The sequence below is a fragment of the Sturnus vulgaris genome, chromosome 10 (assembly GCF_052056855.1).
Source record: "Sturnus vulgaris isolate bStuVul1 chromosome 10, bStuVul1.hap1, whole genome shotgun sequence".
NCBI classification, from domain to species: domain Eukaryota; kingdom Metazoa; phylum Chordata; class Aves; order Passeriformes; family Sturnidae; genus Sturnus; species Sturnus vulgaris.
This window is the reverse complement of record NC_142252.1, coordinates 11873369-11896348: the sequence shown is the minus strand read 5'-3', so window position 1 is coordinate 11896348 and position 22980 is coordinate 11873369. Positions and strand designations below refer to the sequence as shown.

Genomic DNA, 22980 nt, shown 5'->3' with positions numbered 1-22980 from the left:
CATCAGAATTTAAATAAAGGACTCAAACTGTGTCAACTTTTATATAATTTCTTGTTCCTCAAGATACTGGCAACCTGATACCAGAAATTCCTCATCCCTTTATCTGTCTTAAGAAGAGCTTACAGACTTACAAGAAATTTTCCTACTCTATCAAAATTCTGCAAAGGACATGAGAAAGGTCAGAAGAAAAGCTCTGGTTTCCTTGACTTTGACCACAGAGCTCTCCAAAAAGCATATTGAATATCATTACACCCAAACAGAGAAACATCATACCATCAGCTTTTTAATCTATGGTGGATGGCATTATATGGCAATAACAGAGAAATACAATGGCAACCTTGTCTTTTTCTGGGTTTCATGTAAATCAAATCCCCCAAATGAAGCCAAATTTAAAAATAAAACCAAAAAGAGCTGAACTTTAAATATGAGTGTGCCAGTTAGAGTCCTGCAAGGAATTCTTTTTTGTTTGAAAGCACATGCAAGCTCAAAATACAAATTCAGATAACCATATACTTTTCCCACGGTGGTCTCTTTGCTTTGGTGATTCTCAGGCTCCTAATTATCCAGATCAGGTGTCAGATCAGAGAGGGAACACTGGAACCTCCTTGGGCCTGTCCTCATTTCCCCTGGAAACCAGTGTGTAGGGATCAGAAGGAAAGATCTTAATAGTTAGCACCAGATTTTTTTAAAAGAACAGTGTAAGAACTGAGCCTTGTTTTTTTACATCTATGCTGGGAAAGCCTCGAACATCTCTACATGGAAAGCACAACGGGGAGGTATGATGAGCTTTAGGAGTGCCATGGAGATGTGTTCTGTCCTAAACAATGACAATTTTTCTCAGAATAAATGAGGAGTTAAATTAATTGGTATGTTCTAGGTGTATTTGTTGTTTTGTGATCTTCAAACAGGCACAACTACACATTTTTTGATGGCTTAGCAGGAAGATGTTACCTGTAGGCAAGGAGTGTGCCTGGGAGAGGAGGAACTCTCCTGTGAATCTGCAAGGTAAGATGCAGATGAGCTGTGGGTTAGAGGAAGTCACAGCAAGGGATGGTATTTAAATTAAATAAATGTTTAACTCATAAACCACGAGAAAAACAATGAACTGCATTACTGAGCAGCTTAGAAGAGAAAGAAAAATGAATCCAACTGGGATCAAGGCAGATATACATGGTTTATAGTTTTAATACTCAAGACTGGGAATGACAATAAAAATTTAAAAAAACCCTAGACAATGTGGCCTTTATCATTCTCCACGTTTACAATCATGGAAGATATTTGTGCCTATTGTGCATTTATCAACACTCAATTTTCTGTAAGGTGTAAATACTGATAATTAAATGTTAAACCACAAAAAAACAGTTAAGTGAAAAATATTCCTCAAGTTCACACCTCAGAAAACAAGATTTCCATACAGGTGGCTGCAGCCCAGTCATGGTACTACTGGTGTGGAATTTCTCAGTGTGGTGAGAAGGGGGACATGTGGATTTGCAGTTTCCCTGAAGGCATGTTGAACTTCACAGACACCTCTCCAGGAAATCCAGTGACTGAGGTCTTTGTTCCCTTCACCAAGGAAATCAAATGCAATGCACTCAAAAACTGAACTCTTCACATGGCAGGTTCAGTACTGAACAGAAAAACAACTGTGTGCTTGTCTTTAAGTAATAACCAAAACCTCTCAAATCTCTACATAAGTACTCAAAGCTTGAAATGCTGGTAAGGTGCAAAACACCCAGAGCCTTGGGTGCAGAGTAATTGCTTAGCCCCATGTAGTACTCATTAATTTCTTTGGTTGTGAACAGTAATGCCTGTCAGATGTGCATTATCACCGTGCTGGAGGCCAAAAGCTCTGTTGTTGCTTTATTCTGAAGTAACAAATGAAGTGATGCCATTCACATTTTATAGATAAGGATGTTAGCTACTGAGAGCTGAAGTGTCTTGCCTTAGGTCATGGAGGAATTACTTAGTCTGAACTGGTTTTCACTTATTTTAGTCACATAAAAGAATTTGGATCTCAGTTATCAACTATTTATCACTAAATATGTCATTGAGCAAAGAATATAGAGTCAGCATCACTGTCATCATTCAACAGAAAAACATCTTGCAAGGCTGAGTCATCACAAAGTGGAATTCTGCAATAACAGGATGTTTTAACAAGAGCAAGGCTAGAGGCTAAATATTAGAGTTACAGAAAGTAGATAATAAATACAAGATTACTGAAAACTCATCTAGTTTCAAAAAGAAGTAGGTATGGTGTGAATCACATCACAGGTTTCAGATTCTCACACCTTAGGAAAACAGTTCTGATTTTGGTTTCGTGTTTTCACCTTGTGAAACTCCCACTTTTGCATTTTGATGGGAAAACCAGTCTTCTTTCAATTTTTTCGAGGCTTTTAAATTCCCAGACTCAAATAAAATCGCAGGACAGTTAAATAACAGCACCTAAGACCAAAGAAAAATTGTACAGGACAATCCATGTTCCCAAAGACAGCTGAATTTAGCAAATCTCTATGGAATATATAAACTTGAGATTTTAGTCATAATTTAGTCATAATTTGTTCTATTATATCAAACATGTTTGCTCACCCATGTTGGGCTGCAAGACGGACCCAGCACAATTACTTATTGCTACTTTATTAGGGACTTTTTGTCATTTGCAATTTTTACTTAGAAAATTATTTTATATCACTTTTCAGATACTTGCTGCTTGTGACTCAAGAATTTTAATGACTCTGAATCAAGAGTGAAAGACTTGTTATAAAATATGCTAGTGGAGATCTCTAATTGAAGATAACAATTTTCATTCTAATAATAGATCATAGCCCACTTACATTGAGATTCCATTAAGTTTTATAGACCTGTTTGAAATACATTGTTTTCTGTGTCAATAATTTCAAATATTTTTAAATTTTAGATGGTTTGGTCGCTCAAATGAATGTTTGCTTTGAACTTCATTATTCTAACTACTGGGTAAGTTTGCAACTTGATGATCAGATGCACAGAAATAACTGACATTTTTATTATCCCATAAAATTTTAGTATGAATGGTAATAAACAGCCTAACTAGAAAGCTTATTGTTAATTTTAAATTGATTTGTGTCCTTTTAAGGACTATGGTTTTAGTGTCCTCTTTAACTTTTACAGTTTATGGGGGATTTTGGCAGTAGAGGTTAATTCCTCTGATAAAGAAAAAATAGCATGTGCAATAGAATGTATTTACAAAGATTAATTTTATCTAAGAAATGATTAATCTCCTAAACTTTACAATGATAAATATCCAAATAAAATGCAATGAAATGCAGATTATTTCCTAGACTTTTAGATATTCTTAGAATGATGAGAAATGGGAATGCATTGGCAATGAGTACTTGGTGATGCATGGGAATACCAACACTTTTCCAAGCACCTCTGAAGCCCCACCAGTGCTTCTTGGACTGAAATTCCTATATAACTAAGAAAGGAACAAGGCAATTACAGAAAGTAAGAGGAAAAAATACTTTAAATGCTATTTAATTAAATGTTATTTTCAGGATAGTGTTTTGATGCCTATGGCAATATTTTTATCAGGATTTGGGAGGAGATTATCGACAACACCAGCATTGCAGAGCTGGAATCTTTTCAGGTTGTATTAATAAAAGTAAGGAAAGCACTTCAAAGGATTTAATATCAAATTATTCATTTTAGTGCAGGTAATTACATAGTAGTTTACATCTATCAAACACTTTGCTATTCATTTTGATTCAGTGTCAGAATTCTGATTTGAGTCAAGAAGTTCTGGTGTTACACCCCGAATTTTTATCTTCCATCCCTTTCAGTGTGCAGATGCATTCAATGCTTCTGCAAATTGGCCTCATAACTCTAAAGAGCACTGAAGGATTTTTGTGGGTTTTATTTGTTTATTTGGTTTTGGTTTTGTTTTGTTTTCCTGTCCATTCTCTCTGGGAAAAAAATTAGTTTTGTTAAACCAGTTGATTTAGAAATGGGCTGGGAAGCTACTGAATTGACAGTAATAGTGTATTGTTACATTTTTTATTTGAATAACAAACCATTTTTAATTCCTGGTGATGAATAAATGGTCATAGAATATTCTAAGCCAATGTCACAGCTCAGAGAAAACTACAGAGCTTGCTGAATACCAACTGACTGAAAAGCCCAGTCTGTTATCTTTGTGAATTCAGGCTAGCAGTAATTTTTCACTGAATTTTTGATAGGTCAAGTACAGTTCAGATGTGGAATTACTTTTATTCACCACATTATCCTACAGTGTGTTATTTTTTAGCAGGTTTTAAGCTAAAAATAATTTTTAAAAAAGTTTCTCAATGTATCAGAAGATAATATCTCAAAGCATTCGGAAAATACTTTCAAATTATTCATTGTAGCATTTTTTAGATCCAGTCAGAGAGCTTGGCCATGGTGAGCTGTATTTAGCCTAAGGCTGAACAATATTAAGAAGACACGGAGGCTTTATACCAATTGTGTCTTTTATGAATTCAAGGCTGTAGAAAAGGGCAATTTGGCTTCCTTACAGCAGGTGTTGTGTAAAAGCAGGTTCAGAGCTGATTAAATCACATCTGTGGGATTTGAGAAACTGTACAAGCCAGACACCAGTAGTGACACTTGGCTGCTTCCTACATATCACAGGGGGATTTCTGAGAGACTCTTGGAGCTCATTGAGTTCCAAATGCTGAACAAAGATGCTGGTAAAGAGACAGGTGAAGGCAGGTTTTCTACCCATCAGTTTCAATAAAGTCTAATTATATTACACAAAAATATATCTGCTCTAAGTAACACCTTGGTATAGCACCATTTATGACCCAGACAAATATGAATTGGAAAGTATCACATCCATGATTTCTCTCTGCTGTTTTTTATTAGTATAAAAGTAAATAAATGAACCTCAAAGAGTCATAGAAGGGAAGTTCTTGCCTTGGTTCATAAGAAAAATCTCTACAATAATAAAAGCAAGGTACTGTGAAAAATGTCTACCAGCTTCTTGTTTCATTGCCATCTCACTTTTCCAAAACAACATCCAAAAAAATGTCACTATTAACCAGGGTGTAATGCAAGGTATCATTCACTAGAATGCCACAGAGACGATCATGTTCTTTTATGAGGCAGGCAGCTCACCAAGCACACTGGGATGGACACTGAATCAAGCAAGATCTTTTTTTTTTTGGGGGGTGTTTCTGTTGGTTTTATCGAGCAAATGAGCAGAAAGCCTTGTAAATTCTTTTTTATAGTGCTCTAGCTGTGCAGATTCTATACAAGAAAAATCTTACATTCTTTAATATTTTAAAACTCCTTATAATGCCTTTGCTATAGCAGACACAAAGATCTCTGTACAGTGAAGGAATTTAGTGCATTCTCTTTTTGACAGTGGTGCATTGCCAGTGGGAGGGCCAGGAGGAGATAATCTGTGTTCAGTCACTCCTTTAGCCTGAAAATAATTGAAAATGAAATTAGAAAATACTTCTTCAGCTTCTGCAACAATATGAAGGGATAGAAAAAGTAAGACATGGTTTTGCAAATCCTCAACTAATTTGGAGAGCAGAAGTCACAAGTAAACTAGCATATTATTTAAAAATGTGTTTCTGTAAAAGAGGGATAGCAAGAGAGCAAAATAAAATTGAGCATCACAGGGATGGAAGAAGCAGCTGACTGGAACCAATAAATAGTCTATGTAGGATAAATTTAGTATATTAATATTAAGCATTTTACAACACAATATCTGCATTTCATTTTATTTTTCCATTAATCCATTTCCTATTACGTTTTGGTTTTCGTTTTGGTGTTGGTTTTTTTTTTTTGGTGTTTTTTTTTTTGTTTGTTTGGTTTTTTTGTTTGTTTTGTTTTGTTTTTTTTTTTTTGTTCAGTGTCTCTGAAAGGGAATAAAACCCCTCAAATAAATAGTTAAATTATTTTTAACCAAATAACTTCTTATTAAAATTCAGGCTTCTAGCTAAATTATTTCCTCTTCCCCACTTACTCTAAGTTAGGAGAAAATTGTGTGCTTAAGCTCCATTTATAGGACTCTGCTTAAGAAAGATCTGCGTAGTTTTTATACTTGCTGAGACAACACAATATTGCCTTAGCCTCTGAAATGTCTCTGAGCTCAATTAACATTTCCCATAAAATGCTGTTGTCTCCAGTGAATAGGGATTCCCAGTGCTGATTTGAAAAGAGAAACTCCAGGCACTTGGACACTCAAATGGAGAAAGTTAGCAGTGCTCAGCAAGGCCCATGGAATCAGAACATTTGCAATAACTGCTGAGATTAATCTTAGGTCAGAAGAATTCCTTCTCCTGACAAAACAGCTTCCTGTAAGTGAACCTCAAATTTCAGTCTACAGCCACTCCAGGCACCTATCTGTTCCCCAGTGACCTTTTATATAATTTAACAGCATGCAATATGAAGAATGTTTTTCCCTAAGAATCAGCATAAATTTCCTTCTGCTTGTTTTCATCCTGTTACTTCAGCTTAGACTGCTTCAGATTATCCTAAACATTTCCATGTCACCTATTGATAACAACACCCCCAGTGAAACTTCAGCTGGTGTTCACTCTTTTTCAGCTACAGTGCAGCCCAGGAGGACAGTGTTTGTGGTTGAACCCCCACAGCAAGAAACCTATTGTTATCAATAAGGTAAAAAATGTTGCAAGAACCAGAAAGATTAAAAAAACCCAACAAACCAATCAACCATCCAACAAATAAACAAATAAATCCACCAAACCACCCCCACTCCCCCCCACCCAATCACTTGCAGAATATTTGAGCCTGGAAGAAATAAATTACTGGAGTAGACGTGCATTCTTCCAAGTTTTTATGGAGACAATAAACCAAGAACTGGGTAATATGTTCTGATCATCTGTTCTAAGCAGACTCAAAGTACTTGCCTAGTAAAATTATTGCTTTATATAACAGTTTGTTCTTTTTGCTTTGATTAATGACCGTGCTAGTTTCTAGGCAGCAACACTTCCTACAGCTACATTGGAGAAAGCTCGTATTTTGGAACTGCTGTTACCTGCCAGTGAGAAAATGGTTGTCCTGCCAGTGCATTTTACAGAAAGCAATTAAATCTTGCTCTAAAATAGGAAGTCTAGTGTTGTTTTTAAACATGTAAGAATTTTTTAGCATCCTGTTCTTGTTTTTCTAATTCAATTTCATTACCGACCATGTGAATCTTCAGACATGATAAATTGCCTTTGTTTGAAATAAATTTCCTATATAAACACATATTCTCTCCAAATATCTTTGGAAACACTCATACTTCCTCACAACTCCTTTTGATAGCTGAGACAGCTTTTACAGCTTGATTTTTTTTTTTTTTTTTGGCTCAGTGCAGTAGAAGCACATTGTGCACATGTCTTTTAGTGTTTAATCTTTTTCATTTACAGAGTTTGGTCACAGAACAAGGACTCGTGAAAACAGAGCTTTGTTTCACAGGCATATAAACCAAAATGGCAGCATTCAGATAAGGAAGCTGAAAAGACTTTGACTGCTGCAGAAGCTTGAATACTGTTGTGACTTTTCCTGTCTAAATGAAATGCAGAAAACTGGCACAGCCACTTTTGATGGAGGAGATGAGCTGCTTTGAAATGTGGTGGAAAAACACATCCCACAACCCACTGCTTCCACTTCAGCTCTCATGCAGCCTAGCAAACAAGACTCAGATCAACATCTGCAACCAAGCACAAGCTGCTGATCCAACCTATCTTTCAAAGAAATTGGATTAGGACAGAGGAACATTAGGCAAAATGCTGACGTTTCAATACCTTTTTAAAGAAATTTCTTCAAGTTTTTAGCTTATCTTTGAAAAACAGGAAGGATTAGGAAAACCAAACAGCTAATTTTTAGGTCACTCTGCTTTGAATGCTAAAATTAGGAACCAAGTCTTAAAAGAATTATTTAAGGTATACAGTAGCATAGAAGGTGCTTTGATTTCCAATTGCCAAACATTAGCACTACATGGGTAAAAATCTCATAAAAAAAATTGCATGAGATAAAAAATGCCAAAGTGGTAGTCAGATTTCAAGAGAGCTTCTGCCAGAGATTCATGTTCAATTATATGAACTGGACATATGGATTTAGTTACATTATGTGAGAAGAGTCTGGAGCATAGAAATATTACTTCTGTAAAAAGCCAAGAAATGTAATGCAGAGGGACTAGGCAAAAAAGAAAAAAAAAAAAGGTCTCTCAAACTAAGGCAGAAAGTGAAAGAAAAGATCACAGAGTTCTGGTATCTCTTGTCCCCTAATAAAAGGAAAAGCAAATTTCTCAGAGCATTCATGAATAAATCCAGAGCTTAGTGCCATATTTTGTAAATGAATGACAAACATTCTGCGTGCAGAAAAGGTTAACAGCCAGTCTGCTACTATAAACTTATTTGGTTTTGTTTCTAAATCCTGTTACTGTGGGCTTTAGTTGTTGGTTTTGTTGTTTCCTGGTTTTGCATTTTTGTTTTAAAGAAGAAACTTCCTACTGCAGAGACAACCGGGCCAGAGACAACTCTATTAGCACAAAGGACATTCCTGCAAGTCCAGAGGCTTTTTCAGTGGATGCAGGGTGGAGAGGACCCAGCCCTCCCACCAGAGAGCCAGCCAACACTTCAATACTTCCACTGCCAGTTCTGTATCAGCCATGGGGTAGGTGGAGTCTATTTTTCACTTTTAACATCTTGTCTGCTCTGTTTTCAGCTTGACTTTTATGCTTTGTGCCAGCTTTTCCCTCAGTTTCCCAGCTTCTGGCTGCTGCTGCACCTCGATGGGTGTCACCCTGTGCTCGCTCTTCCCCAAACTTTCTGGCTCTGGAGGAAGATGAGAGGTTCTCTCTGTTACTTTTCTCTTCTGCAGAACTTACTAAGAGAGTGATTAGTTGCTGGATTAGCTGATTCTTGTTCAGCTATGTGCAGGCCAGAAAACATTTTTCTTGGAGACTTAAACTTGCTTAGGACTCTCTATACCCATTATTATTCTAATTCCTTGCAAAAGATCCTGAGCTGCATGTTTTCAATCTATATGATCTACAGATGCTACCAGATGATGTAATCTACTTTCTCTCATATGCTTGGTTTGATCAGAATGAAAATATCTTTGCTGGTGCTTTTCTTATTTCAATAAACACTCATCCAAATTGCCCTTGCAGTTAGAGCTCTGCTGTATTTCAGTATCAATGGAGCTGAAAAACATAAAGGGCAATGTAAACAAATTGTTATAAACACATAAAATATTCCTAATGACAACTTTTCATACTAGCAACCAAATTAGCTCTGTGATCCTCCAGTCATACCACCTATGTCAGCAAATGCAATAATTTCATGCTTTCCTTTTTCTCTGAAATCATGGTCAAAGAACTCATTAAAAATGGTAAAAATATCAGGATCCTAAAAATGTCACTGTAAGACAAATCTGAGAAAAACTGGAGGTATTAAGCTCTCAGTTGGATTCCTTCAGCCTGAGGTTCAAAAACAACGTTGTGTTTGATAAGATATCCTAATGTTTCTCTCTGTATTCTTTTTTCATGCAGCTGTAGGCTCAGGACTTCTAGAAAAAGATGAAGACATAAAGACAATCAGGCAAACAGGACTGGCAGTGCCCAGCAAAAGGCTGAGGAGCTGAGATGCAGCACAGGAAAACTACAGAGCAAGTTTGAGGGATGACTTTAACCAACTCTATCTTTGACCTTTACTCAGTCTTTCTAATTATTGTGATTTTCTTTCGTTTTATTGTGGTTTTTCAAAATGTGTCTGCACTTTACAAATGCTCTGTTTGCTTCAGTAGGAAGAGTCAAAACAAACAAGCAAAAAAACCCAAGCCAAAAGTACAACCCCAAAGCTGGAAACTGCACATTAGGAGTAGGAATGGCCAAACTCTGCTTGCCCAGAGCTCTCTCATTCCTGGCCCTGTGTTCAGAAGGGAGAAGGCAAACCAAGGCTGTGCTTCTGTGGCACTGCCTGGGACCCTGCCAGCACAGCCAGAGCCTGTCAGTGTGCACACACACCCCCAGGCACCCTGCACCAGCCTGGGTGCCTGGGAGCCCATATTCCCTGGGAGCTGCTGTGCAAAGCAGCTCTGGACACCCAGGCTGCCCTCCCCCAGGAAAGGGCTCATCTTGAGCTTCTTTCAAACCAGCATTTCTGTATCGACTATTTAAAAAAAACCCAAAAAACAGAAAGCTTTTTCTGCTTTGTTCAGAAGTAAAACACAGATGGGGACCTCTATGGAAAACCACGGAAAAACATTTTTGGTTTCTTTGGTGGAACATTGGTTTATGATGTGAAAGCAGTACCTGACAAAGAGACTATCACTCACATGTACAAGTGAGCTGTAATGCAAGACTGAAAAATTAATTAAACCATTGTTTATTCAATTACACGCTCTGTCCCTGCTCTATCTAGATAAACAAGCTGAATAAACTTCTGAAAGCCTCAGCCTGAAGAGCCTGAATCCTATTAAACATTTAGAAGGCCACATTCTATGAAAAAATATTTCCAAGGACCTATGGTACTTCTAAAACAACACATTTGAAATATTTTGGCATTTTAAACAAAATTGCCTTGAATTTTTAAGATCTGAAATGGTCTACAAATTAACTACTTCCATTTAATTTTTCCCCATCAAGTTTTATGTGGTAAAAGATATTTTTTATATAAACCTAGGGGAGATCATCTAATAAAGAAGTGATAGTGTATTTAGCTGTGTAATATTTTCTTACCTGACATCACAGACCATATGAAAGAGTGCAAAATTCCTCTCTGCCTCTCCAGAGGTGTAATTTCAGAGAAGACTATAGAAATTTCACACATTATTCAATGGTGAAAGTAAGAGGGAGACTCAAGCCCAGGACCAAGAGCATTTACAATTAGAAGGAGTTGTGAGAGGCAAAGCAGATGTGCTTGAGCACAGAAACCACCTGGCAAGTGTCACTTTACAGTCCTGCATGTGCAGAAATGTTTTCCAGGAGTGATGAAGTTTACAGCACCACTGGAATCCAATACTTCACTGCACAAGAAACTGGCAGCAGTAACAGCTGCAGGACAGAAACTCCATGGGCCAACTGCACCTTTTTGGAGGGGCAGGAAGAAGCTCATGTATTCAGAGGTTTAAACCAGAATATGATATGCATGTGTCAATGGGATATCCACTGGTTTAGCAGCTTCAGCCATCAGCACTGAAGCCAGTACTTGAAATTTACATTTAGCTCTTGGACAAAGACTTTATTAAAAAGCCTAGCCAAGAAGAAATAGTGAGAAAAAATGTTTACCACACAAATTTCCATCTTTGTTTAAGAGGCACCAAGCATAAAAGCCTATGGAAGAGTTCGCACCTTAAAACAACAAAACAAGGAAAAAATCTTGTCCCTACTGAGTAACAAAGCAAACATAAAAGAACTTCAGAATTAGACAAGACTACCTACTCTTTCTGAGCAAGCAAAGAGAGTCAGTATGTGAGGTTTTATACTCATTCCACTGCACCCTTGTGTTATATCTTTATCTGTAAACAAACTCTTGTTTTATACAATGCTGAAAGAAGAACATCAATTTTCTCCATGAGTGGATAAAGGCCTCATAATCAGAAGTCTGACTCCTATGCCAGCCTGTTCCCAGCTTTTCTTTATTATTTATGTGATTTTTGCTGTGAGGAAAAACACGACATGTCTTTGTCCCAGAAACAGACTGGAGACTGACATGGGAAGGTTCAGGAAGGTTATTTATGCAAAATAACATTTTTCCAGTATAATGCACCCCTTGATTTAACACTGGATGCAATAACCTTTGCTCAGCAGTGAGAGTGCCAAAGCATCACACAGCTGCTAATGTAGTCTGAAAAATAAGAGCTGATTTTTGCAACAGCAATGACAATACAAAGGCATGTCAGGACCCTGAGCCTAGAGTGAGTCACAGCATTTTTCCTCTGTGTCTTGCAACAAGAGGACAGATCCTGTTCATTGCAGAGGTTGACTTGTTTAGCAGGGATTTAGCAGCAGCTCTGGGCTGAGGCAGTGCCAGGGGAGCTGAGTGTCTGGGAGAGCAGGGATGCCCCCAGAGCCATCATTGTTCCATTTTGCTCTGCACTGAGGCCCAGGGCCCAAACTGTATTCAGCACAGGACATTTAACATCAACACTTATTCTGAGTATTTGAGAGTGAGTGTGTCTCTAGCCAGGTCACAGCCAGCTGTGGCTGGTTGCAGAGACATGTATGATACAATTGTGCTTTGCAGTATGTCATTCAAAGGCTCCATGTGGGAGAGACAAAGGGCTTCACACTGGAGTGTCAGGAGGAAAAGGATCATGGGTTAAGCTGAGGGGCACAGAAATATTTATTCTGATGCTTGAAACTGAGCACTGTTTAAATTACAGCTCAAACTTCACAGCACCAAGAACAGAGCAGGCAGAAATCTGACTTGAGTGATTAACTCATGTTATTAAACTTTAGAAAAGAAAATAAGTACAACTCAAATGAAAAACCTCTGGCTGTGACTGAAACCTAGAATTCAATTGTGCCAGAACTCTGCAAATGGAGCAACCAGGGCTGTGCCCCCATGAGCCCTGGGCAGCAGTGATGATCTGCACTGGCACTTGCAGGCACTGTAAATCATCTGCCCAGGGCAACATTGCAGACCTCAATAGATCAGATTAGCCCTTACTGTCTTCAGAGTAGATTTACTAGGACACTAATGGGTTTTTAGCTCTTCCATCTCACTCAGTGACACTTTTCCAAGAGTGTTATGCATATTTCTGGATAAATGGCAAACCATTCTGAGCAGTAACTGTTGTGCAGACAGGAACTTGGTTTTCCTTGGTCTCTGCAGGTGCACTACAAAGCTTAACCAACAGCACATTGACAGCTGTCCTTACCTTGCTACTGACTGCCCACAAATTTCAGTCTTATCAGAAGTTGGGCTGCATTTCTCCTGAGAGGCCAAATCTCTTCAGACATGATGCCCTCTTACTTCCCAATAGAGTACAGAAAGAAACAAAATGCAAAACAGCCAAGGATTTCTACCTAAGCAGACTTGCAGCCCAAGTCTATGAAGACTGAAATTTCTATAGCTCAGGTTAAGGCAGGCCCAGACACATGTACTACAAAGAGCTACTAACTTTAAACAAGACCTGTTTTGGGAGGGGGAAAATACACTAAGAGAAATTTTGCAGCCCAGCTGCCCAAAACCAGAGAACCAGTGTTTCTCTGCTCTCTGCTCTACTATGACCAGCCTGGCAACCTCAGCCCTCTAAAAACACAAAAACTTCTTAAGAGCATGGATTTTTTTTCCCATTGTTTAATGTAATTTAGAATCTTAACTGTGAATTCCTTGCAGCTCTGCAGGCTGAGAGGGGCAAAAGCTTTAATCCAAATATAAAAGTGCCCAAGGAAGTTTGTCTGAGTGTGAAGTTTGGCACAGGGGTTCAGCAGGGCTGTGGGACTGAGGCTCCAGCAGGGAGGCATGGGCTCAGAGCTGCCTGCACAGGGCTCCCAGGCAGCTCTGCCACTGCCACCCTGGGGCCTGCAGGGCCACCTCTACCCTCAGGGCTTTGTAGCTTGCTGCTCACCTCCTTTCCTTGCTCCATTATTTTTTTTAAGAACTCCGTTTTACACACAATGCTGTGGACCAATATTGATCTGGTGGTGGTGGGTTTTTTTCCAAAGAGGTAACCTTTGGGACTCTTTCTGGGTCTTGAATAACCTTTATCACTACCAGAGCAGCATAAAAAAGGGTTTATGATACAGGCTACTGATCTATTTTTGATATTTGTTTCTACAGAATGACCTTTTCTGTTGCTTGAAGTTTTACTCCACTTATTACAACTGTTCTCAAAGCATTGCACTAGAGATGAAAATAAAAATGGATGATGACGATAATAAAAGAAGATATGGCATCCCTAATTTCCATAAAGCAAAGAGAATTCATTTTTTAGTCCTTTCCAAAAGAATAAAATCTCTCCTCTTTTATTCCAACTCTGACTGCTCTAAAAGACAGGGGAGAAGGAAGACAGCATGCAATGGATATAACCATCTACCTATTCTCTTCACCCTACTGCTCTGGGCATTCATTTAAATGTCAGGCTTGTTCTCTGCAATGGGTACAAAATTGCTTTTGTTGATTTTATCAGTAGATCTCACACTGTCTATTTATGAATGTGTTTTATTCCATAACCAATGTTTAAAGAAAGAGCAGAAGTGTCCATATGTGCACATTCAGTTTTCTGAAGGTGAAAAATATTACTTTTGTTCTAGAATAGTTTTACCTTACCCTATTTGAGGTCAGTCCAATCCTCCTCTTTATAACTCCCCTATAATCTTGGAGAACTTAAAAGAACTCTTCAACTCTTTTGACTATTCCCTTGTGATTGAACTTTCATATAACCTGTTATTTTCTTCAGTTTTCTTTTCTGTTTTCACAAAGGGTTCTGAAATAAACCCCTGCCCAAAGCCCCGACATGAAAATCATTGAAAAGACAACCAAAGTTGACCCCAATAACATTTACTTCTCTGGTTTATAAGGCCAAAAGAAGCCTTACTTGGGAATTAACTTTTTTCGATTTGATAACAATTGCAGCACATCCAGAGACTATACCTATCTAACAGCCTAATCTGCAAAAGTAATTCTAAAATATTAAAATACTCAGAAAAATAATGTATTTATTCAACTTGTCCATTGCTTACAGAACAACATGAGAGAAGTGACAAAATATTTCATTACTTTTTTATCTGTGGTCCTTTAATGATGCCAGTCAGGGCTTTCAGCATCAGTCCCTCCTGTATCACCCACTCAGCACTCTCTGTGCCACAGCTCTCACTGCCTCCCCTGCAGCACCAGTAACTCAGGGTGGCTCCAGTCATACCAGTATCTCTTTTGAGAGACCCTCTCCAGGGCTGCTGGCAGCCCACAGACAAAGCTACAAAATCATCCCTGACTCATTTTAAGCTGCCGACACTGACTCAGTTCCAAGGGGAGGGTGTCTTAGTTAACTGTCTGGCCATGAATTATGGCTACATTGCTCTGCCTTTCCTGCTCAATTCTAGTGCACCAGTTTGATGCAAAACAGGGCAGAAGGAGGCAGTGATCATCAGAGTATTTGAGCACTTCTTCAGTTTACAGTCCCTGCACTCCTCCAGTGGAGTTAATATTACATCTCTCCATATCAGAACTTACGGGTATGAGTTTGTCAGTTGTGCCTTACTTTGAGTTTAAGGAGTTTTGACACCTCCTTCAATGCTCATGGGAATTGACAGGGAATGTTAACATCCAGCCATAAAATCCAACCTGCTCTGCCTGGTACTTTTGAATACAAAGATACAGCAAAGAATATACAGGGGCCCTGATTTGGGCAGAATGGCTGTATCCTCTCCCAGGGAAATACATGAGATCAGAGCCCAGTGTTTTTTCACCTCCCCACATCCATCCTCATTTTACATTGTTTTTGTTTTGCAGTCCAATAAATCACAGTTGGCTCTGTTGGCTGATGTAATGTCACTGTAATGCTCTGAGACAAGTGCTGGTGTGTGAGTTATGGAGATGAGAGTGTGTAGGCAAGCACTCATTAGCCTTAACTAATGAATCCTCTAACAAAGTCACACCCAATTGAGAAGAGCACAAGCTACTGAAGCCTTGAGGCTTATTGCACTGGGTTTTCAGAGAAGGGTTTTTGTTTGTTTTGTTCTGATTGAGTGAAACTATTCCCTGCCTTTCTTGCTTTGTAAGAGGCCACAGTCCCTGAGTATGTTTCCAAATGAGCTGTGGTTTATGGGAGACTTGACTTTTATGTGGAACAAAAGTCAGATTTGCCTGGGAGTGATCTGAGGTGCGGTCTCACTGTGCTGTGGGGTAATAAAACAAGGTGATCCTGCAGAGATATACAGGTGTTCTCTTCTGAATATACAAGTGCCTTCACAGCACCGCTGACAGCCCCCAAAAGCTAAATGAAGTAGGTCTTTGTACTCTGAAAAACAATCAGTCCCCTGAAGAGCTCAGGGAAAGCGCAGAGGAGCTTTGGTTTCTGTGGAGGCTGGGAAACACAACAGGTTACAGGAGTGAGAGTACAGTGGAAAGCTGGCAGGAGCCACTTTCTCATCTTATGAAGACTGTTTCCCCTGCATTTCATACTTAGTTATAGAGATCTCTTGTCAGTGCTTGTTTAGGGAGCAGTTTTTTCCTTAGATACAGTGATTTTCTCTACTTTCCCACTCGAGGAATGATCTCTGCGAGGGGAGGGTTGTAGCTATTTAATATTTGCATTTTATAATTACATGCTTTTTAAAATTCCTTTTTTTAAAAAATTCCTTCCAGAAATCAGTGGGTCAGAAAGAAGAGAGGGGGCAGAATTTTTTTCTCAAAAGCTGCCATCCAGCTCAGGGTAAGAAGCTCCAGGAGATTTCAGGGGCAGGGGAGCCAGCTGGAAGCTATTTCCATTGTTTCCAGAGTTCATACAGTTTGTCTAAGCAGGTTTTCTTCAAAGCTCTGCTTGAATATATCCAGGGCTGTGAAGGCCTGGCCAGGCATGGAAGGCTACAAAGCATTTCCAGGGAACTCTGTCATGGCAATGAAAGCAGAGAAAAGCTAATGATGGCTCATAAAATCACTGTTTTCAAAAGCAGCAAAAGTGAGAGGCCTCATGGAGTAAGATTTGAGTACAAGAGAGCTGGACACAGTTTCCAACTTCACCAGGTGGGAATTCACTTAACCCATCTCCCAGTCCCTCCGCCCATACACTGGGGATGTAAATTCTACTTGGATTTCTTTTTTACTAAAGTGACTAACATTGCTAATTTACTGATTGCTATTCCTCAGAAGCACCGAGAAAAGGAGCTTAACTCTTTTAAACCTTTCCAGAAATCCAATCTCCCTTTCCCTCCAGCTTCAGTTCGAAGCCATGGCATGAGCAGGAGCCTTCTCCCAGGAGTGGTGAATTCTCCCTGCTTTACTCATCCTCAGCACAGCAGGAGGGAAGAGCGAGCTCCCTGCTGAGCACATGAGGACGTGTCAGGAGAGGATGCATCTTCCTCCTTCTGTCTTATTAAATTAGAATTACACACCAAAAATAATGAAAGTAATATATTTTTTCCTGCCAAAATAAGCTTGCTTTTCTCTAAGTATGGCAATAGCATTCGGACCATGGGGGAATAAGAACACTGGTGGGCTCTGAGCATGAGCACTTCAGAGCATAAGTTATGCACAAATGAGCCAGCTTCAGAAAGCTGGATGACTTAGCACTAACCAATGGATGTGTAGAATGATTAGGATAAAAACACTGCCAGCATACATGGAGTAACATACAAAGTAAATTACAGACCAGCATAAATAAATGAGACTTCAACATTAATAAAGTACATAAAGAAAAGTACCTCTAGCATTAGCAGGGAAATGCTATGTTCAATCTGGATTTCATTGAGAATTCATTTGAGAATTTGAGTTAGAAAACTGATCCTGACATCTCATCTTGATTGAATGACATTTTCTCCGTGCGTTCCTCTATGTGACTAGAAAGTTATGTTTTAGTTAAAAATCCTTCCTAATCAAGACAGTTTGTAGTAGAAAAGAAGGTGAATTTAAAATAAAGTTTTTTTCTTGGAACAGTGCTCTCACTAAAAGATCTTTCACTGCCCTACACTTTAAACCATTGATGAAACCACAAAGTAGATCATGGAACTGCTGGGCTGACATCCTGGTCTAAGGAATATTCCTATAAATTCATCAGTGGGCAATGAGCCCAGAGTGTGAAAAGTACAGGAAAACTGTCCCCTGCATTCCCCCATACTTGTGGTATGGCAAACTCCACCATTTTACTAAAATTACTGGGATATATTTCTTACAAAAATACAAACTAAATTGAAATGTTAAAATCTTGCCTTCCTTAAGGGTGAAGGGAATAAATACAGTGCCTGGCTGTCAAAACAAAAAGCTATAAAATCTCCATGGAAATAGAATAATTTATAAATTGCCTTTTTTTTGCCATCATCCCCTTGTTTTACAAACCAATAGAACTGGAACTGAATGTGAAAGTTTCAAATGGATGATGGCAACAAAACTGAATACCAGCTCTGCAGTAGTTTCAGTTTAGGATGGAGCAAGGCTCCTGGTGGGGACACACCTCCCTAGGCTAGCAAAGAGCTCCACTTGCTGGCAGATGCAGCCCCTGTTATTGCTTCCCACTTAATTAACCAAAGCAGAAATAAACAGCCATAAATCAATTGCCCAGCCGATCAAGCCAGAATAAAAGAATTATATTGCTTAAGAGAACCCAGTGACAGCTCACACACTTTCAAAAATACCTCCTGGTCTGCAATGAAACTCTGTGCAAGTATGTGGACAAAAAGTAAAGTGGTACTAGAGCAAGGTGGTGAAAAGCCTGAAGAATGATGCCAGACCCACTGGAGTCCTCCCCATGCCATCAAAGTTTTTGGCTGAGCTCCAGAACAAAAGTAAGGAACAGAGATTTTGACACTACCAGTTCTCTCTGTGAACCACAGATCATTCTAGTCTGGTACACTGACATTTTGTGGTGAGAAAATTAACCCAGATTATGCATAATCTCCCCATGCTTTGCTATATTTTAGTGCTTGATATACCAAAGTTACAGGGTTTGTTTAAAAAGGCAGCGTAATGCTGCATTAAAAGATGGTACTCTCTATAAATTCTTTTGTAAATGGCCTTTATGAGTATTCTCCCACATCTTTATCTTTCATTATGACATTATTCTTTTCACCTTTACAGCAAAGTTGAATATGGCCAGTAATTTTTGCCAACAGTTCTTCAAAAGCACCTCATCAGCATTCACTCATGTGGATAAAATTGCATTTCATGGTGCACAAAAGGATATTTTGCACAAAATGAATGATCAAAACCTATTTTTCTCTATGTCAGGAGTATAAATATATATACAGTCTTCATAATAATTTAATTTAAAAATTAAAATTTATTTTCAAATAGCTGGTAGGATCCCATGGAATAACACAGTGACAGGGGACTATAGCGTTAAGGATCAGAAATGAACCAAAAACATCATAAAGGTAATTTTAATTGCAAAGTATTTACATACCCTCAACTCAAATTACAAAAAGTACATACAAAAACCTTGGTAGCAAGGTTTCTTTGATGGATTTGACCAAGATCACTAGGAAGACATTCTGATTTTTTTCAGTTAGCCATCTAAATTGATTTGAGGTGGGCGGTTTTTTGGTTGTTTTTATTGGGTTTGTTTGTTTTTTTTTTTTAAGGTTTTTTTTTTTTTTTTTTATTGTTGTTTGGTTTGGTTTTTGTTGTTGTTGTTTGTTTGTTTTTCGGTTTTTTTTGTTCTTTTTTTTTTGTTGGTTTTTTGTTTTGTTTTTTTTGTGGCAAGGATTTTTTCAGTCAATCAATGAAGGACAGATTGTGACACAGTGCCAATACTTCACTCAGTTTTTTCACAGACTGCTGTGTCACAGGGACAGCTGATACACCAGTGGAATCTGTGTCCTCTCAGCCCATGCACACATCCCAATAAGATTATGAGACACTGGAATAGCAGTGCCCTCAGTCTCAGGAAGCATTTAATGTGGAGAAATCACTGCACAGCAGAAGCAGTGGGAGGGGTTCAGAGAGCTCTGCTCTCACCCTGCTGTGCTGACACTGCTCCTTTCCAAGGAAACCTCCCCTCTCTGGGTAATTGCTGCAGGTTCCCACCATCAGAATGGCCTCTGTTGTCTCTTACAGCATTTAAGATTTGACTTTTCACACCAAGGGGCGTTCTCACTATTCCTGAGATCAGAACCAATGCACACAGACAGGAAAGGAGTTGTATCCCTGTTCTTTGGCCTGTTTAATTAACTCCTCGGTGATACTACCACAAATGGAAGCCTAACTTTCTGGTGCTTCAACTGGCTTCTGACATAAAATACTTGCTTTCTAAAAATAATTTTCAAGGAAACGTGCCTTTAGGAGTTAATTTAAGACTGAATCAGTGCATGCAGAAACTCCTGCATTGCTCAGTTCTAAGAGCTAGTTTGAGAGAAAATACAATAATTATGCAGCTTTCACCACCAGACAGAAGCACGCTGGCAGGATAATAAGCAACAACATGAGATAGATAAGCTTCCTTTACTTGTAGACAGCGAATTGGGAGAAAAATTCAAATCTTTTTTCCGACGAAATATTGCACAAACGGCCTCTAGAGGGATCCAGGTTATTGCTTTTCTGTTGAAATCCCTTAAGCTTGGCTGTCATTTTTATTGTTGTTTTTTCCTTTCCCCTCTGTTACTTTTCAACTAGTGAATCATTCATCTAGAAATAATGATGCAAACAATTTGCATTTAAACCACAGAGTTCATGACCAGGATGAAGGTTTTTGAAAATCTAGAATTAAAAAACCTGGAGGGCAAGGTTCACATTCAGTAGAAGTCCAGGTTCAAACAAATCAGCTCTCAGCTTATATCACATTCAATAAAAAAATATAAATACAAAGAAATGCCCAGGCATTCAGCTGCCTATGTGAAATGCAGATGAACTGGTGAATATGCAGAGTTAGGTCAGGAATGTGGTAAGAACTGGGCTCAAGTTTCTGCAGAATGAGTCAGTATTTCCCACTTGAATTCCTAGAATTCTCATGAAAAATATATTGCTTCCAAGTTATTGTAGCTGGCTTGGGCTTTGTTTGCCTGAATTATTTCACCTAGTTAGAATTTTCACAGCTAAGTTTTTAGTAAAGCAGGAGTCCCAAGTTAAACAAAGAGCAAGAAATTAATTCTCTGGTGTCTATATTCTACACATTCTATATTCTGGATTCACCAAATAATGGGTATAATAGGCAGCATCAAGCCAGCTTCAGAATTCAGTCTTGCAAGCTTTTTACTGAATGTGCACTTCACATGTAATCAGATGCAAATAAAGGAGATGCAATGAATGTGGAAATGACTCTGTGTACAGGTATGAAGGGAAGTCAAGGATATGCTCCCACTGTTTGCAGCTTTGTTTTCAAGTTCATATTCTGCAAAAAGAGCATTTTCATGAACCCTTGGACACCCATAAAAATATTTGAAGGTACTCAGGCAGAATTCCTCTCTTCTGTTTGGTGGAATTGTTTGGCTTGTGCAAATCAAGATCGAGAGTAGAGGAGATAAGAGAAAGATTATGCCAAGGCCTCATTGTTTTGGAAAAAACAGGTCACAATCCTGCCACTAAAGATGCTTTGCTGAAACTGCACCCTGAAATCAGACTCCACTGTAGTTTGTATAATACAGCACCACACAAAGCCAGTCCAAAACCAATCTGGTTCACTGAATTTGAAGTTTCATTGTATTTCTTCTGTTAGTGCACTAATAGCACATCAGCACAACACTTTTGTGGCACAGGAATTTGGCTCAGGTACAGGAGTCAGTGTTTATATTGTTCATAAACACCGAACACAGCACCAGATCCACAAAAATATTTGCTGTTTCTGATGTGCCTTGTTCCAGCCTATAACGTGCAGATAAATCATCTTCTCCCAATTTTGTGAAGATTATTTATTAGCAACTGCAGGAGTTCAGCTAAGTGACTAAACCACAAACTCATCTAGCAAAACTCAACAAATCAAACCAGGCTTTAGATAAAGAGAAAGACATAACCTTTCTTCAGTGACACCAATGAAAGCTTTTATCTCCAGCTCAAAAGGAATGTTGTGCAGTTAAAATCTCTGGCTGCTGATTTTTGGTTTAAATTTGGGTTTGCAATGAAAAGAACAAAACATCTAATTAAAAATGCCAATGCAAACTAGGGCAAAGTTGCCTTATGCTTTACTGTGAACTTCGTATAAAATTAGAAATGCTAGAGAATTAAATGTTTAAGCTTCTTCCTGAGGGTAAAACAAGAAAACAAACAACTGCAAACTGGAGTCTAAACTAACATTTCTTGTTCCACCAAGGCAGCTGTTGCTGAATCATTTCATCACACCTTCTGTCATTGAGTAATCCAGATCACAGAATATCTCTTGAACCAAATAGCTTCAAAATGATTATTTATCATATTTCAACAAAAATAAAGTGTTTTTCATTCATGGATTAAAAAAGAATCCCTTTCTAAAATGGAATTGTTTCATTCTTTGTACAACTTATTATTCCCACATGAATTTTCCTCTCCCTCTAATTTTTTCTTATTATCTATGAAAAAAAACACAATTAATTTCCCTCTAGATGGAATTCACAGAAATAGTAAAATGGTTAGGTTTCTTTGGCATAGTTTTTGTTGGCTTTTTTACTCTCTGGAACTTGAAGCCACATTTCTAATAATTGCTTAATGCTTTTTTTTTACTACTTTACAACTGCTCTTGAGTGGTTTGAAAAAGAAATTCTATCTATTCCCATTCCACTGCATTTTCTCTCAAGACCTCAGTAGGAAAATAACGGGTTTTATGTGATTTTATTTTTTTACTAATAAAATTCTACTTAATGAGGTTCTCCTGTGAGAACTCATCTCACAGGTTGGGCTACCTGTCAAAAACAACATCAACAGAAACAAAACAAAACAAAACCGACCAAAAAACCACAAACACACAAAAACCCAACCAACCAACAAAACCAAACCCAAAACAAAAAAAATCCCAACAATTAATAAAACAAACAAAAAACCCATCAAAAATAAGTCAGAAAGGAAGGAATCCTCAGATATTAGAAGCAGCATTTCTGCATTGAAAAGAACAGTTTTTGCTGCTTTACAGCAGTTTACCTTGCAGTGGGGCTTGGAGACTTCAGTCATGCTGGGTGTCTGCTGTGCTCAGTTCAGAGCTCCTGGCTGGCACCCAAGGCAGTTCTCTTTTAGCAGCTTCAGTGGGCTGCATCCCGGGCTGACCTGGGGGTAAAGATGCTGGACTTCTGTCATTACAGCCTACCACAAATCCACCTGGCTGCAACAAAGAGAGGATATCAGATCACACCTGTTTAGGGAAGAAAACCAAACCTTAAAGGTATTGTTGTGTATTCTACAACCTGCAAACATAATCATGGAAAGAAAGCCAAAGGAAAAATTACTGTGC

General features: G+C 38.5%; 2 long non-coding RNA genes across 7 annotated transcripts in view; one reads left to right on the top strand and one right to left on the bottom strand.

Moving 5' to 3' along the window:
• Window positions 1-22980, bottom strand: part of LOC148222646 (uncharacterized) — a 68853-nt gene that overhangs the window by 21893 nt on the left and 23980 nt on the right. The window contains exon 2 of the long non-coding RNA XR_015805711.1: window positions 22674-22851. This is a non-coding gene — a long non-coding RNA (uncharacterized LOC148222646). The remainder of the gene's footprint in view (window positions 1-22673; window positions 22852-22980) is intronic.
• Window positions 869-10366, top strand: LOC148222647 (uncharacterized). Of its 6 annotated transcripts, XR_015805708.1 has the most exons (6): window positions 869-1005; window positions 2915-2970; window positions 6150-6320; window positions 6571-6642; window positions 8486-8643; window positions 9524-10366. It is a non-coding gene; the product is annotated as an uncharacterized LOC148222647 (long non-coding RNA). The 6 variants fall into 6 exon arrangements; XR_015805706.1 differs by having other exon boundaries at window positions 6571-8643; XR_015805709.1 differs by lacking the exons at window positions 6150-6320; window positions 6571-6642.